The sequence below is a fragment of the Hemiscyllium ocellatum genome, chromosome 8, assembly GCF_020745735.1.
Source record: "Hemiscyllium ocellatum isolate sHemOce1 chromosome 8, sHemOce1.pat.X.cur, whole genome shotgun sequence".
Taxonomy (NCBI): domain Eukaryota; kingdom Metazoa; phylum Chordata; class Chondrichthyes; order Orectolobiformes; family Hemiscylliidae; genus Hemiscyllium; species Hemiscyllium ocellatum.
In genome coordinates, this window is record NC_083408.1 from 25,975,813 (window position 1) to 25,988,846 (window position 13,034).

Consider the following 13,034-nt stretch of genomic DNA (forward strand, 5'->3'; position numbering starts at 1 on the left):
TCAGTGGAAGGGTACTGGTTGGTGCAGCGGGAAAGGAAGAAGCGGAGGTCTTTGAGTCCTTCGTGATGGGGGATGGAGGTGTACAGGGACAGGATGTCCATAGTGAAAATAAGGCGTTGGGGACCGGGGAAGCGAAAATCCTGGAGGAGGTGGAGGGCGTGGGTGGTGTCCCGAACGTAGGTGGGGAGTTCTTGGACTAAAGGGGACAGGACCGTGTCGAGGTATTGGGAGATGAGTTCGGTGGGGCAGGAGCAGGCTGAGACAATGGGTCGGCCGGGGCAGGCAGGTTTGTGGATTTTGGGCAGGAGGTAGAAACGGGCGGTGCGGGGTTGTGGGACTATGAGGTTGGAGGCGGTGGATGGGCGATCCCCTGAGGTGATGAGGTCCTGGATGGTCTGGGAGATGATGGTTTGGTGGTGGGAGGTGGGGTCGTGGTCAAGGGGGCGATAAGAGGAGGCGTCCGCGAGCTGGCGTTTGGCTTCAGCGGTATACAGGTCAGTGCGCCAAACTACCACCGCGCCGCCCTTGTCTGCGGGTTTGATGGTGAGGTTGGGATTGGAGCGGAGGGAGTGGAGGGCTGCACGTTCTGAGGGTGAGAGGTTGGAGTGGGTGAGAGGGGTGGACAGGTTGAGTCGGTTAATGTCACGGCGGCAGTTGGCTATAAAGAGGTCGAGGGCGGGTAGGAGGCCAGCACGGGGTGTCCAGGTGGATGGGGTGTGTTGGAGGCGGGAGAAGGGGTCGTCAGAGGGTGGGGGGGAGTCTTGGTTGTGAAAGTAGGCACGGAGGCGAAGGCGGCGGAAGAATTGTTCAATATCTCGCCGCGTGTTGAACTCATTAATCCGAGGGCGTAGGGGAATGAAGGTGAGGCCCCTGCTGAGGACTGATCTTTCATCCTCAGAGAGGGGGAGATCTGGAGGGATGGTGAAAATCCGGCAAGGCTGGGAGCTAGGACCTGGTGTGGGACTGGAGCTGGAGCTGGGGCTGGGGTCGGGGTTAGGGGCGGGGACAGAGATCGAAGTAGGGGCGGAGTTAGACGTGGTGACGTTGCTCGATGTGGGGGCGGGGTCATGCGTCGTGACGGAAATAAGCGTGGGGGCGGGGTTACGTGAAGCGACGAAAGACGGCGTGGGGGCGGGGTTATGTGTGGTGACGAAGGTTTGCGTGGGGGCGGGGTTACGCGTAGTGACGAAAGACGGCGTGGGGGCGGGGAAACCTGAGGATTTGTGCTCCTGCAGGTTAGTGATGTCAGTGGGGGCGGAAGTGGCTGCGCCGGCGGCAACCGGAGGGGCGGAAATGGTTGCGGCGACGGAGGGGTGGTGGTCATTCCCGGTGGCCGCGTGTGTCGCGGGTCCGTCGGCGATCGTGGAAGCGGTTGTGTGTGTGGTGGTCACCGGGGCAGTTGTTGGGGCGGCTTTCGCGGGGGCTCCGAGGTCGGTGGGGGCGGAAGTGACGTCACCGTCGGCGGCGGCCTTGGGTGCCGCGGGCGCTGTGGAGGCCACATGTGTAATGGCGTCCGACAGGCCTATAGAAGATTCTGGAATAGTTGAGGAGCCACGAGTGTGGGGGTAAGTACATGAAAGTTTTTGGTACTTACTGTCTTTAATCTCTGATAGGGCTAGGAAGAACTGTTTGTTGAGTTTGTGGATTCTTCTGTAGATGAAGAACAGCAGGGGTCCTTTGCAGGTCTGTGAGAGTGTTGTCCTGAGCTGGGGTAGAAGGGCTTATGCTCGAAACATCGAATTCTCTATTCCTGAGATGCTGCCTGACCTGCTGTGCTTTGACCAGCAACACATTTGCAGCTGAGCTGGGGTAGGGCTGATTGCAGGGAGTGTAGGTAGCGACGCATGGCTGCAAGGGTGGAGCGGAGGATCCGGAGGGAGGTCTGTTGCTGGAGGCTTCGGATTTGTTGTAGGTACAGGTTGTCCTGGTTGGATCCAAATTTTGTTGGTTGGAATGTAGTTCGGAGTCCGTGTGGGATCAGTCGGTTCCGTAGACAGGTGCTGAGGAAGGAGATGTGGCTGTGGTAACGAGTCTGTTTGAGGACGTGGCTGAAGAGTTTCTGTGCAGAGGAGGTGACCTGGGGGGTGCAGTGAGAGAGGGACTCACTGAAATCCTTGTAGAGGGAGGAAGAGAGCTTCTTCAAGGAAGGCATCCTTGTAAGAGGATTCGCAGTAGGTTAAAATCTTCGAGTAAAAGATTAGGTCTGCAGATGCTGGAGAACACAGCTGCAAATGTGTTGCTGGTCAAAGCACAGCAGGTCAGGCAGCATCTCAGGAATAGAGAATTCGACGTTTCGAGCATAAGCCCTTCATCAGGAATAAGAGAGAGAGAGCCAAGCAGGCTAAGATAAAAGGTAGGGAGGAGGGACTGGGGGGAGGGGCGATGGAGGTGGGATAGGTGGAAGGAGGTCATGGACTGTCCAATGAGTGTGTCATTTCTGTATATATACTCTCAGTTCAGATTGTTGTTTCTTTATCTGTACACTAGGTTCAGTGTACTGGTTCTGTATCTGTACACTCAGTTCATTGTGTTATTTCATTATCTGTACACACAGTGCAGTGTGCTATTTCTTTATCTGTACACTAGGTTCACTGTACTGGTTCTGTATCTGTACACTCAGTTCATTGTGTTATTTCATTATCTGTACACACAGTGCAGTGTGCTATTTCTGCATCTCTGTTCAGAGTGCTGTTTCTCACAGTGCAGTGTGCTATTTCTGCATCTCTGTTCAGAGTGCTGTTTCTCTATCTGTACTGTCCGATCAGTGTGTTATTTGTCTGTCTGTACTCTCAGGTCAGAGTGCTGTTTCTCTATCTGTACTCTCATCTCACTGTGCTGTTTCTGTATCTCTACTCGCAGTTCAGTGAGTTCTTTCTATATTTGTACACTCAGTTCATGTGTTATTTTCCTATCTTTACTCTCAGTTTTGTGTGTTGTTTCTTAACCTGTGCTCTTGGTTCAGTGTGCTGTTTCTTTATCTGTACACTGAATTCATTTTATTATTTCTCTAACTGTACACTCAGTTCAGTCTGTTGTTTCTCTATCTGTACTCTCAGTTCATTGTGTTGTTTCTTTACCTGTACACTCACTTCAGCATGCTGTTTCTCTATCTGTACTCTCAATTCAGTGTGCTGTTTCTCTATCTGTACTGTCCGATCAGTGTTACTTCTCTTACTGCGGTCTCAGTTTAGTGTGTTGTTTCTTTACCTGTACTGTCATTTCAGTGTGCTGTTTCTGTATCTGTACTCTCAGTTCAGTGTGTTCTTTCTCTATCTGTATTCTCATTTCAGTGTGCTCTTTCTGTATCTGTACACTCAGTTCATTGTGTCCTATCTCTCTGTACTCTCAGTTCAGTCTGCTGTTTATGTATCTGTACTCAATTCATTGTGGTACTTCTCTATCTGTACTCTCAGTTTAGTGTGTTTTTTGTTTATCTATACTGCCCGTTCAGTGTGCTGTTTTTGTGTTTGTACACACGGTACATTGTGTTATTTCTCTATCTGTTCTCTCAATTCGGTCTGCTGTTTCTCTATCTGGACTGTCCGATGAGTGTGTTCTTTCTCTATCTGTACTCTCAGTTCAGTGTGTTGTTTCCTTATTTGTATTTTCAGTTCAGTGTACGGTTTCTGTACCTGTGCACTAAGTTCAGTGTATTATTTCTCTTTCTGTACTCTCACTTCAGTGTGTTGTTTCTTTATTTGTGTTCTCAGACCAGTGTGCTCTTTCTCTATGTATGCACTCAGATCAGTATGTTGTTTCTCAATCTGCACTCTCATTTTAATATGTTGTTTCTTTATCTTTACTCTCAGTTCAGTGTACTGTTTCTGTGTCTGTACCCTCAGTTCATTGTGTTATTTCTGGATTTGTTCTTTTAGTTCAGTGTTTTATTCCTCTATCTGTACACTCAGTTCAGTGTGTTATTTCTCTAGCTGTATTCTCAGTTCAATTTGTTTTTTTAATTATCTGTACACGCAGTTCGTTGGGTTATTTCTCTACCTGTATTCTCAATTCTCTCTACTGTTTCTCTATCTGGCCTGTCCAATCAGTGTGTTATTTCTCTGTACTCTCGGTTCAGTGGGCTGTTACTCTATCTGTATCTTCAGTTCAGTGTGTTCTTTCTGGATTTGTTCTCTCAGTTCAGTGTGTTGTTTCTTTATCTTTACCCTCAGTTCAGTGTGCTGTTTCAGTACCTGGACACTCAGTTAATTGTGTTACTTCTGTATCAGTACTCTCAGCTCAGTATTTTGTTTCTCTCTCTTGTCACTCAGTTCAGTGTGCTGTTTCTCGGTCTCTCCGGTATGATCAATGTGTTATTTCTCTGTCTGTACTCTCAGCTCAGTGTGCTGTTTCTCTATCTGTACACTCAGTACATTGTTTTATTTCTCTAACTGTACACTCAGTTCATTGATCTGTTTCTCTCTCTGTCCTGTCTGATCAGTGTGCTATTTCTCCATCTGTACACAGTTCAGTGTGTTTTTCTTTATCTGTACTCTCAGTTCAGTGTACTGTTTCTCTATCTGTGCTGTCCGATCAGTTTGTTATTTCTCTATTTGGGGTCTCAGTTCAATGTGCTGGTTCTCTACCTGTTCTCTCAGTTCAGTGTGCTGTTTCTGTATCTGGACTGTCCGATCAGTCTGATATGTCTCTATCTTACTCTCAGTTCAGTGTGTTGTTTCTTTATTTGCATTCTCAGTTCAGTATGCTGTTTCTCTCTCTGTACACTCAGTTCAGTATGTTGTTTCTCTGTCTGGACTCTCAGTTCCGTGTGCTATTTCTCTCGCTGTACTGACTGATCGGTGTGTTATTTCTCTGTCTGTACACTCAGTTCAGTGTGCTGTTCTTTATCTGTACTACCCTTTCAGTGTGCTGTTTCTGTATCTGAACTGTCCGATCAGTCTCTTATTTCTCTATCTGTACTCACTCCAGTGTGTTGTTTCTTTATTTGTATTCTAAGTTTAGTGTGCTGTTTTTCTCTCTCTCTACACTCAGTCCAGTGTGTTATTTCTCTACCTGTACTCTCAATTCTCTCTACTGCTGTTTCTGTATCTGAACTGTCCGATCAGTCTCTTATTTCTCTATCTGTACTCACTCCAGTGTGTTGTTTCTTTATTTGTATTCTAAGTTTAGTGTGCTGTTTTTCTCTCTCTCTACACTCAGTCCAGTGTGTTATTTCTCTACCTGTACTCTCAATTCTCTCTACTGTTTCTCTATCTGGACTGTCCAAGCAGTATGTTATTTCTCTATCTGTACTCTCAGTCCAGTGTGCTGTTTCTCTATCTGTACATTCAGTTCAGTGTGTTCTTTCTGGATCTGTACTCTCAGTTCCATGTGCTGGTTCTTTATCTTTTCCTTAGTTCAGTGTGCTGTTTCTGTACCTGTACACTCAGTTCATTATGTTATTTCTCTATTTGTACTATCAGTTCAATGTTTTATTTGTCTATCTGTACCCTCAGTTCAGTGTGTTATTTCCCTGTATGTACTCTCAGTTTAGTATGTTGTTTCTTTATCTGTACACTCAGTTCAGTGTGTTATTTCTCCATCTGAACTCGTAATTCAGTGTGCAGTTGCTCTACCTGTGCTCTCAGTTCAGTGTACTGTTTCTCTATCTGTATGTCTGATCAGTGAGTTACTTCTCTCTCTGTCCTCTCAGTTCAGTGTATTGTTTCTGCATCTATAATCTGAATTCAGTGTGCTGTTTCTGTATCTGTACACTCAGTTCATTGTATTAGTTCTCTATTTGTGCTCTCAGTTTATTATGTTTTTCCTCTCTCTGTACTCTCTTTACAGTGTGTTATTTCGGTATCTTTAGTCTCAGGTCAGTGCGCTGTATCTCTGTCTGTACTCTCAGTTCAGCATGCTGTTTCTATATCTGTACACGCAGTTCATTGTTTTATTTCTCCATCTATACTATCAGTTCAGTGTGATGTTTCTGTATTTCTACTCTCAGTTCAGTGTGCTGGAGCGGTATCTCGACTGTCTGATCAGGCTGTTATTTCTCTTCAAAGTTTGTGAGAAGATTTGTAGCTCGGGTGTAGTAAGTCTCTGCTGCTTCCAGTTGTCAGTTTCAGCTGTCTGCTGCAGTGGTCGGTATATTGGGTCCAGGTCGATGTGCTTATTAATTGAATCTGTGGAAGAGTGTCATGCCTCTAGGAATTCCCTGGCGCAATTTCATCAACAGATGCATAAGGGAAAGACAACGGAACGAGGACATGCCACAACCCAAAGGACTAGCCACACTACCATACATCAAGAGCATTTCCGAACTGACAGCCAGACTACTGCGACCACTAGGACTCGTAACAGCACACATAAAAGCCACTCTCAGACAACATCTCACCAGAATGAAGGACCCAATACCCAGCATAAGCAAAACCAATGTAGTGTACAAAATCCCATGCAAGGACTGCACAAAACACTACATAGGACAAACAGGAAGACAGCTAACGATCCGCATCCATGAACACCAACTAGCCACGAAACGACACGACCAGCTATCCTTAGTAGCCACACATGCAGATGACAAGCAACATGAGTTTGACTGGGACAACACTACTATTATAAGACAAGCCAGACAGAGAACAGCCAGGGAATTCCTAGAGGCATGGCATTCATCCACAGATTCAATCAATAAGCACATCGACCTGGACCCAATATATCGGCCACTGCAGCTGACAGCTGGAACTGACAACCGAAAGTGGCAGATACAAATCACTATAAATGCCGGAGGAAAGATCACTGAAGCGCTTCACAGGAGGCTCCCAAGCACTGAGGACGTCACCTAGACAGGGGACGAAACGTCTGCAACACAAATTCCCAGCTCGGCGAACAGAACCACAATTGTTATTTCTCTATTTGTACTCTCAGTCCAGTGTGTTGTTTCTTTGTTTGTATTCTAGTTCAGTGTGCTATTTCTCTTTCTGTATACTCAGTTCAGTATGTCAATTCTCTATCTGTGCTCTCATTTCAGTGTGCTGTTTCTCTCCTGTACACTCAGTTCATTGTGATATTTATCTATCTTTACTCTGTGTTGCTTCTTTATCTGTGCTCTCAGTTCAGTGTGCTCTTTCTACATCTGAACACTCTGATAGTTTTGCTATTTCCCTATCTGTATTCTTAGTTCAGTCTGCAGTTTCTCTATCTGGGCTGTTCGATCAGTATGTTATTTCTCTATCTGTCCTCTCAATTCAGTGTACTGTTTCTGTATCTCTCCATTCACTTCATTGTGTTATTTCTCTGTCTGTATTCTCAGTTCAGTGTGCTGGTTCTTTGTCTGTACTGTCAGATCGGTGTGTTATTTCTCTATCTGTACATTCAGTTCAGTTGTTTTTGTTCTTTATCTGTACTCTCAGTTCAGTATGTTGTTACTCTATCTGTACTATCCGCTCAGTGTGTTATTTCTCTGCCTGTGCTGTCTGTTCATTGTGTTATTTCTCTGTCTGTGCTCTCAGTTCAGTGTGCTGTTTCTGTATCTGTACACTCAGTTTACTGTTTGTTTCTCTATCTGTTCACTCATTTCAGTGTGTTATTTCAGAATCTGTAGTTTCAATTTAGTGTGTTGTTTCTGTATGTGTACACACAGTTCATTGTGTTATTTCTCTGTCTGTACTCTCAGTTCAGTGTGTTGTTTCTCTATCTGGACTGTAATGAGTGTGTTAGTTCTCTATCTGTACTCTCAGTTCAGTGTGTTGTTACTCTATATGAACTCTCTGTTCATTGTGTTTTTCTCTCTCTCTCTCTCCCCCTCCCCCTCCCAGCCTTGCCTTCTTTCTCTTTGTCCCCCCATCTCTTTCTGCCTCTCTGCCAATCTCTCTCTTTCTCTCTGTCCACCTACCTGCTACTCCTTCCCTCTATCTGCCTGACTGCCCCTCACTTTCTCTCTCCCCCGCCTGTCGTTCCCTCTCTCTCTCTCTGTGTATGTGTATGTACCTTCCTGCCTCTCCCTCTCTGTCTGTGAATGTGTGTGTACCTTCCTGCCTCTCTCTCTCTCTCTCTGCCTGTGAATGTGTGTGTACCTTCCTGCCTCTCTCTGTGTCTCTCTCTCTCTCTCTATTTCTACCTGTCTGATACTCTCTGTATGTTCAGAAAACCTCAACTTTACAAATATCTCTCCCTCCCTCTCATCAACTGCCTGCCTCTCTCTCTTGTCAACCCCCTGCCTGCATCTCTCTCTCACTCTCTCTCTACCTGCCTCCTCATGTTGTCTCTCTATCTTTTTCTCTCCACGTGCCTACCTCTCTCTCTCGCTTTCTCTCTCTCTGACTACCTGCTTGCCACTCTCTCTCCCTACCTGCCCGTCACAATCTCTCTCTTTCTAATTGCCTACTCTCTGTCTCTCAACCTGCCTGATATGTGCGCTCTGTGTATGTATATGTATGCCGGCTACCCTCTCACTCTGTCTCTTCACCTGCCTGCCTGTCTCTCCCTCCCTCTCCACCTGCCACTCTCACTCATTCTGTCTCTCTATACCATGCCTGCTACTCTCTCTGTCTACCTGCTTACCTCTCTCTCTCTCCCCACCTGCCTGCCTCCCTCTCTCTATCTACCCGACCATCTCTCTCTCTCTCTCTCTCTCGTCGAACTGCCTCTCTCTCTCTTTCTCAATCTACCTGACACCCCCTCACTCTCTCCCCCCTGTGTCAATCTCACACTCTGTCTCTCTCTACCTGCCTGCTTCTCTCTCTCCCTCCCATCAACTGCCTGCTTCCCTCCCATCCACTGCCTGCTTCCTTCCCATCAACTGTTTGCATCCCTCCCTCTCTTTCTCTATCTGTCTGCTACTCTCTCCATCTAATGGCCTGCCATGCTCTCTCTCTATCTCTTTCTCTCGCCATGCCTACCTCTCGTTCTTTTTCTCTCTCCACCTGTCTGCCAGTCACACTCTCCTGTCTAACTGCCTGCTACTCTCTCTCTCTCAAATGCACACACTGTGTCCCTCTCTCTCTATCTCCACCTGTGTGATTCGCTTTATCTCTCTCTCTCTCAATCTACTTGACTCACACTCTCTCTCCCTGCCACTCTCACTCACTGTTGCTCTCTACGTACATGCCAGTCTCCATCTTCGTCTCTATCTGTGTATCTGCCTGCCACTCTCTCTTGCTCTCTCTTTTTCTCACTCTACCTGCCTGCCTCTCTTTCTCTGACTCTCTATACATGCTTACCTCTCTCTCTCTACCTCTCTCTCTCTACCTCTCTGTCTCTCTCCATCTCTTTCTTTCTTCATGCCTGCAACTCTTTCTCTCTCTCAATACCTGCCTGCCACTCTCCCTCTATGCCTCTCTCTCTCGCTCTCTCTCTCTCTCTCCTTCTCTACCTGTGTTCCATTCTCTCTCTGACTATCTGCATGCCACTTTCGCTCTCTCTCACTCTCTCTCTTTCTCTATCTCTCCCACAGCCTTCCCCTCACTTTCTCCTCCCTGTCTCTCTCTACTTCTCTGCCTACCACTCTCTCTCTCTGTCTCTCTATACATTCCAGCCCCTCTCTCTCTCTCATCCTGCTTGCCACTCTGTCTTTCTGTCTGTTGTCTAACTCCCTCTCTCTCTCCCCCCACTTGCGTGCCACTCTTTATCTCTCTCTCTTAATCTACCTGACTCCCACTCACTCTCACTCTGCATCTCTCTACCTGCTTGCTTCTCTCTCTCTGGTCAACAGCCTGGCTCTCTTTATCTCTCTTTTCTAACTACACACCTCTCTCAATCTAACGGCCCGCCACTCTGTCTCTCTACTTGTGTACCTCTCTCTCTCTTTCTCTCTCTGTCTACTTGTCTACAACTCTCTACACCTGTTGGCCACTCCCTCTCCATTCATGTATGCCTCTCCCTATACCTGCCTGCCACTCTCTCCCTACCTCTTTCTCTGTACATACCTGCCTCTCTCTCTTTCTCCCTCTCTCTCTCTCTCTACCTGCGTGACCCTCTCTTTCCTTGCCTGCACCCACTCGCCCTCTCTCTCTCACTCGCTCTCTCCCTCTCCATCCACATCTCTCTTTCTCTACCTGCCTGCCACTCTCTCCATCTCTCTCTCTTTCTCTCTACACGTCACTCCTTGCATGGTATTTTGTCAATGACATTAGTTTTACTTGTTGTCTGCGTAGGGTCTTTCAAGCTGCTGTTTTAGTGTGTTGGTGGGTTTGTGGATACCATGATGCCAAGAGGTCTGAGTAGTCTGACAGTCATTTCCAATTTCGGAAATACCATGCAAGGACTGTAACAAACGCTACATTGGACAAACAGGCAGAAAACTAGCCACCAGGATACATGAACATCAACTCGCCACAAAACGACACGACCCTCTCTAACTTACACACAGATGAGGAAGGACACCACTTTGACTGGGACAACACATCCATCCTAGGACAAGCCAAACAGAGACATGCACGAGAATTCCTCAACGAATGGCATTCCAGCCAGAACTCTATCAACAAACACATCGATTTAGACCCCATCTCCCAACCCCTGAGAAAAACAACAGGAAATGATGTCACTGCAGGAAATGACACCACAAACTCACCAAACCTAAAGAAACATATAAATAGAAAGCAGGAATCAACAGTGCTTCACCCTGAGGCCCACTGAAGAGGTTACCCAGCATGGTGATGAAATGTCTGGAAATGAACTTTCCAGCTCAGTGAGCAAATCTACATCCAGGACCTCAACCTGAGCTACAAGTCTTCTTAAAACTCACTTTCTGGATCAGTGGTGCTGGAAGAGCACAGCAGTTCAGGCAGCATCCAAAGTGCAGCGAAATTTTAAAACTCACTCTCTCTCTCTCTCTCTGTCTACCTGCCTGTTACCTTTTTTTGATATATTCATATGTATGCCTTCCACACTCTCACTTGTGCTCTCTTTAACTGTTTGCCACTCTCTCTCTGTACAGGCCTGCCTCTCTCTTTTTCTGCCTATCATGCTTTCTCTCTATGAGCCTGCCACTCTCTTTATCTCTTTCTTTCTATGTGCTTGCCTCTCTCTGTCTCTCTTCCTACCTGCAACTCTCTCTCTCCATCTGCCTGCCTCTCTCTCCCACTCTCTATCTCTCTGTCTCTCTGCCTGCCTGCATCTCTCTCTCGCTGTCTCTCAACCTGCCTGCTACGTTGTCTCTCTTTCTCTTTCTGTCCACGTGTCTACCTCTCTCTCTCTCTGTCTGCCACTGTCTTTCTCTACATACCTACTCCCTCTCTTTCTCGACTTGCCTGATACTCTCTCTATATATGTACACCTGCCACACTCTCTCTCTACCAGCCTGCCACTCTCTCTCTCTCTCTACCTTGTTGCTGCTCTCTCTCTTTCTGCCTGCCACTTTCTCACTCTCCATACATACTTGCCTCTCTCGTTCTCTCTAAATGCCACTCTCTCTCACACTCAATTCCTGCCTGCCACTCAACCTGCGTGATTCTGTGTGTGTGTGTGTATGAATATATCTGCCACTCTGTCTCTCTCTCTCTACCTGCATGCCACTCTATATCTCTCTTCCCCCCTTTGTCTCTCTCACACTACCTCCCTGCCTCATTTTCTCTCTCTCTCTCTCTCTCTCTCTCTCTCTCTCTCTCTCTCTCTCTCTCTCCCCCTGACTGCCACTCTCTCTCCCTGCCTGCCACTATCTCACTCTGACTCTCTCTCTCTGACTGCCTGCCACTCTCATTCTGCCTGCCTACCTCTGTTTCTCTCGCTCTCCACCTTTCCGCCTCTCTCTCTCTCTCTCCATCTCTCTACTTGCCTGCCTCTCTCTCTTTCCGCCTCTTACTCACTCTCTCTATTCATGCCTGCCTCTCTCGCTTGCTCTCTCTCTTGTCTACTGCCTGCCTCTCTCTGTGCGTCACTCTACCTGCCTGTGGCTCTCTCTGTGTCTCTCTACCTGCCTGCCTCTCTATCTCTCTGTCTCTCTACCTGCCTGCCTCTCTATCTCTCTGTCTCTCTACCTGCCTGCCTGTCTCTCTGTGTCTTTCTACTTGCCTGCCTCTCTCTCTGTCTCTCTCTACCTGCCTGTGTCTCTCTACCTGCCTACCTGCTTCTCTCACTGTCTCTCTACCTGCCTGCCTCTCTCTCTGTTTCTGTACTGCCTGCATCTATCGCTGTGTCTCTCTTCCTGCTGCCTCTCTGTGTGTCTCTCTCTACCTGCCTGCCTGGCTCGCTGTGTCTCTCTCTACCTGCCTGTATCTCGCTCTGTGTGTCTTTCTCTCTGCTGCTTTTCTCTCTGTGTTTCTCTATCTGCCTGTATCTCTGCATCTCTCTACCTGTCTGCCTTTCTCTGTGTGCCTCTTTACCTGCCTGAGTCTCTCTCTGTCTCTCTACCTGCCTACCTCTCTCTCTGTGTCTCCACATGCCTGCATCTCTCTCTGTGTCTCTCTACCTGACTGCATATCTCTCTGTATCTCTCTACCTGCCTGCCTCTCTCTCTCTCTCTCTCTCTCTGTGTTTCTCTCTGCTGCCTTGCTCTCTGTCTCTCTACCTGCCTGTATCTTTGCATCTCTCTACCTGCCTACCTCTCTCCCTGTGTCTCTCTACCTGCCTGCCTCTCTTCCTCTGTTTCTCTACTGCCAGCATCTCTCTGTGTCCCTGCATAGGTCTCACAGTGTCTCTCCACATGCCTGCCTCTCTCTCTCTCTGAGTCTCCCTACCTGCCTGCATCTCTCCCTATGTCTCTTTACCTGCCTGGGTCTCTCAGTGTCTCTCCATATGCCTATATCTCTGCGTCACTCTACCTGCCTGCCTCTCTCTGTGTGTCTCTCTATCTGCCTGGGTCTCTCAGTGTCTCTCCACATGCCTGCCTCTCTCACCGTTTTTCTACCTGCGAGCCTCTCTCTCTGCATCTCTCTACCTGCCTCTCTCTCTCTCTCTCTCTCTCTCTCTCTCTCCCCCCCTCTCTCTCTGTGTCTCTCTACCTTCCTGAGACTCTGTGTCTTTCAACCTGCTTGCATCCATCTCTGTGTCTTTCAACCTGCTGGCCTCTCTCTGCGTATCTCTCTACTTGCCCGCCTCTGTGTGTGTGTGTGTGTCTCTACCTGCCTGCCTGCCTCTCTCTCTGTGTCTGTCTACCTGCC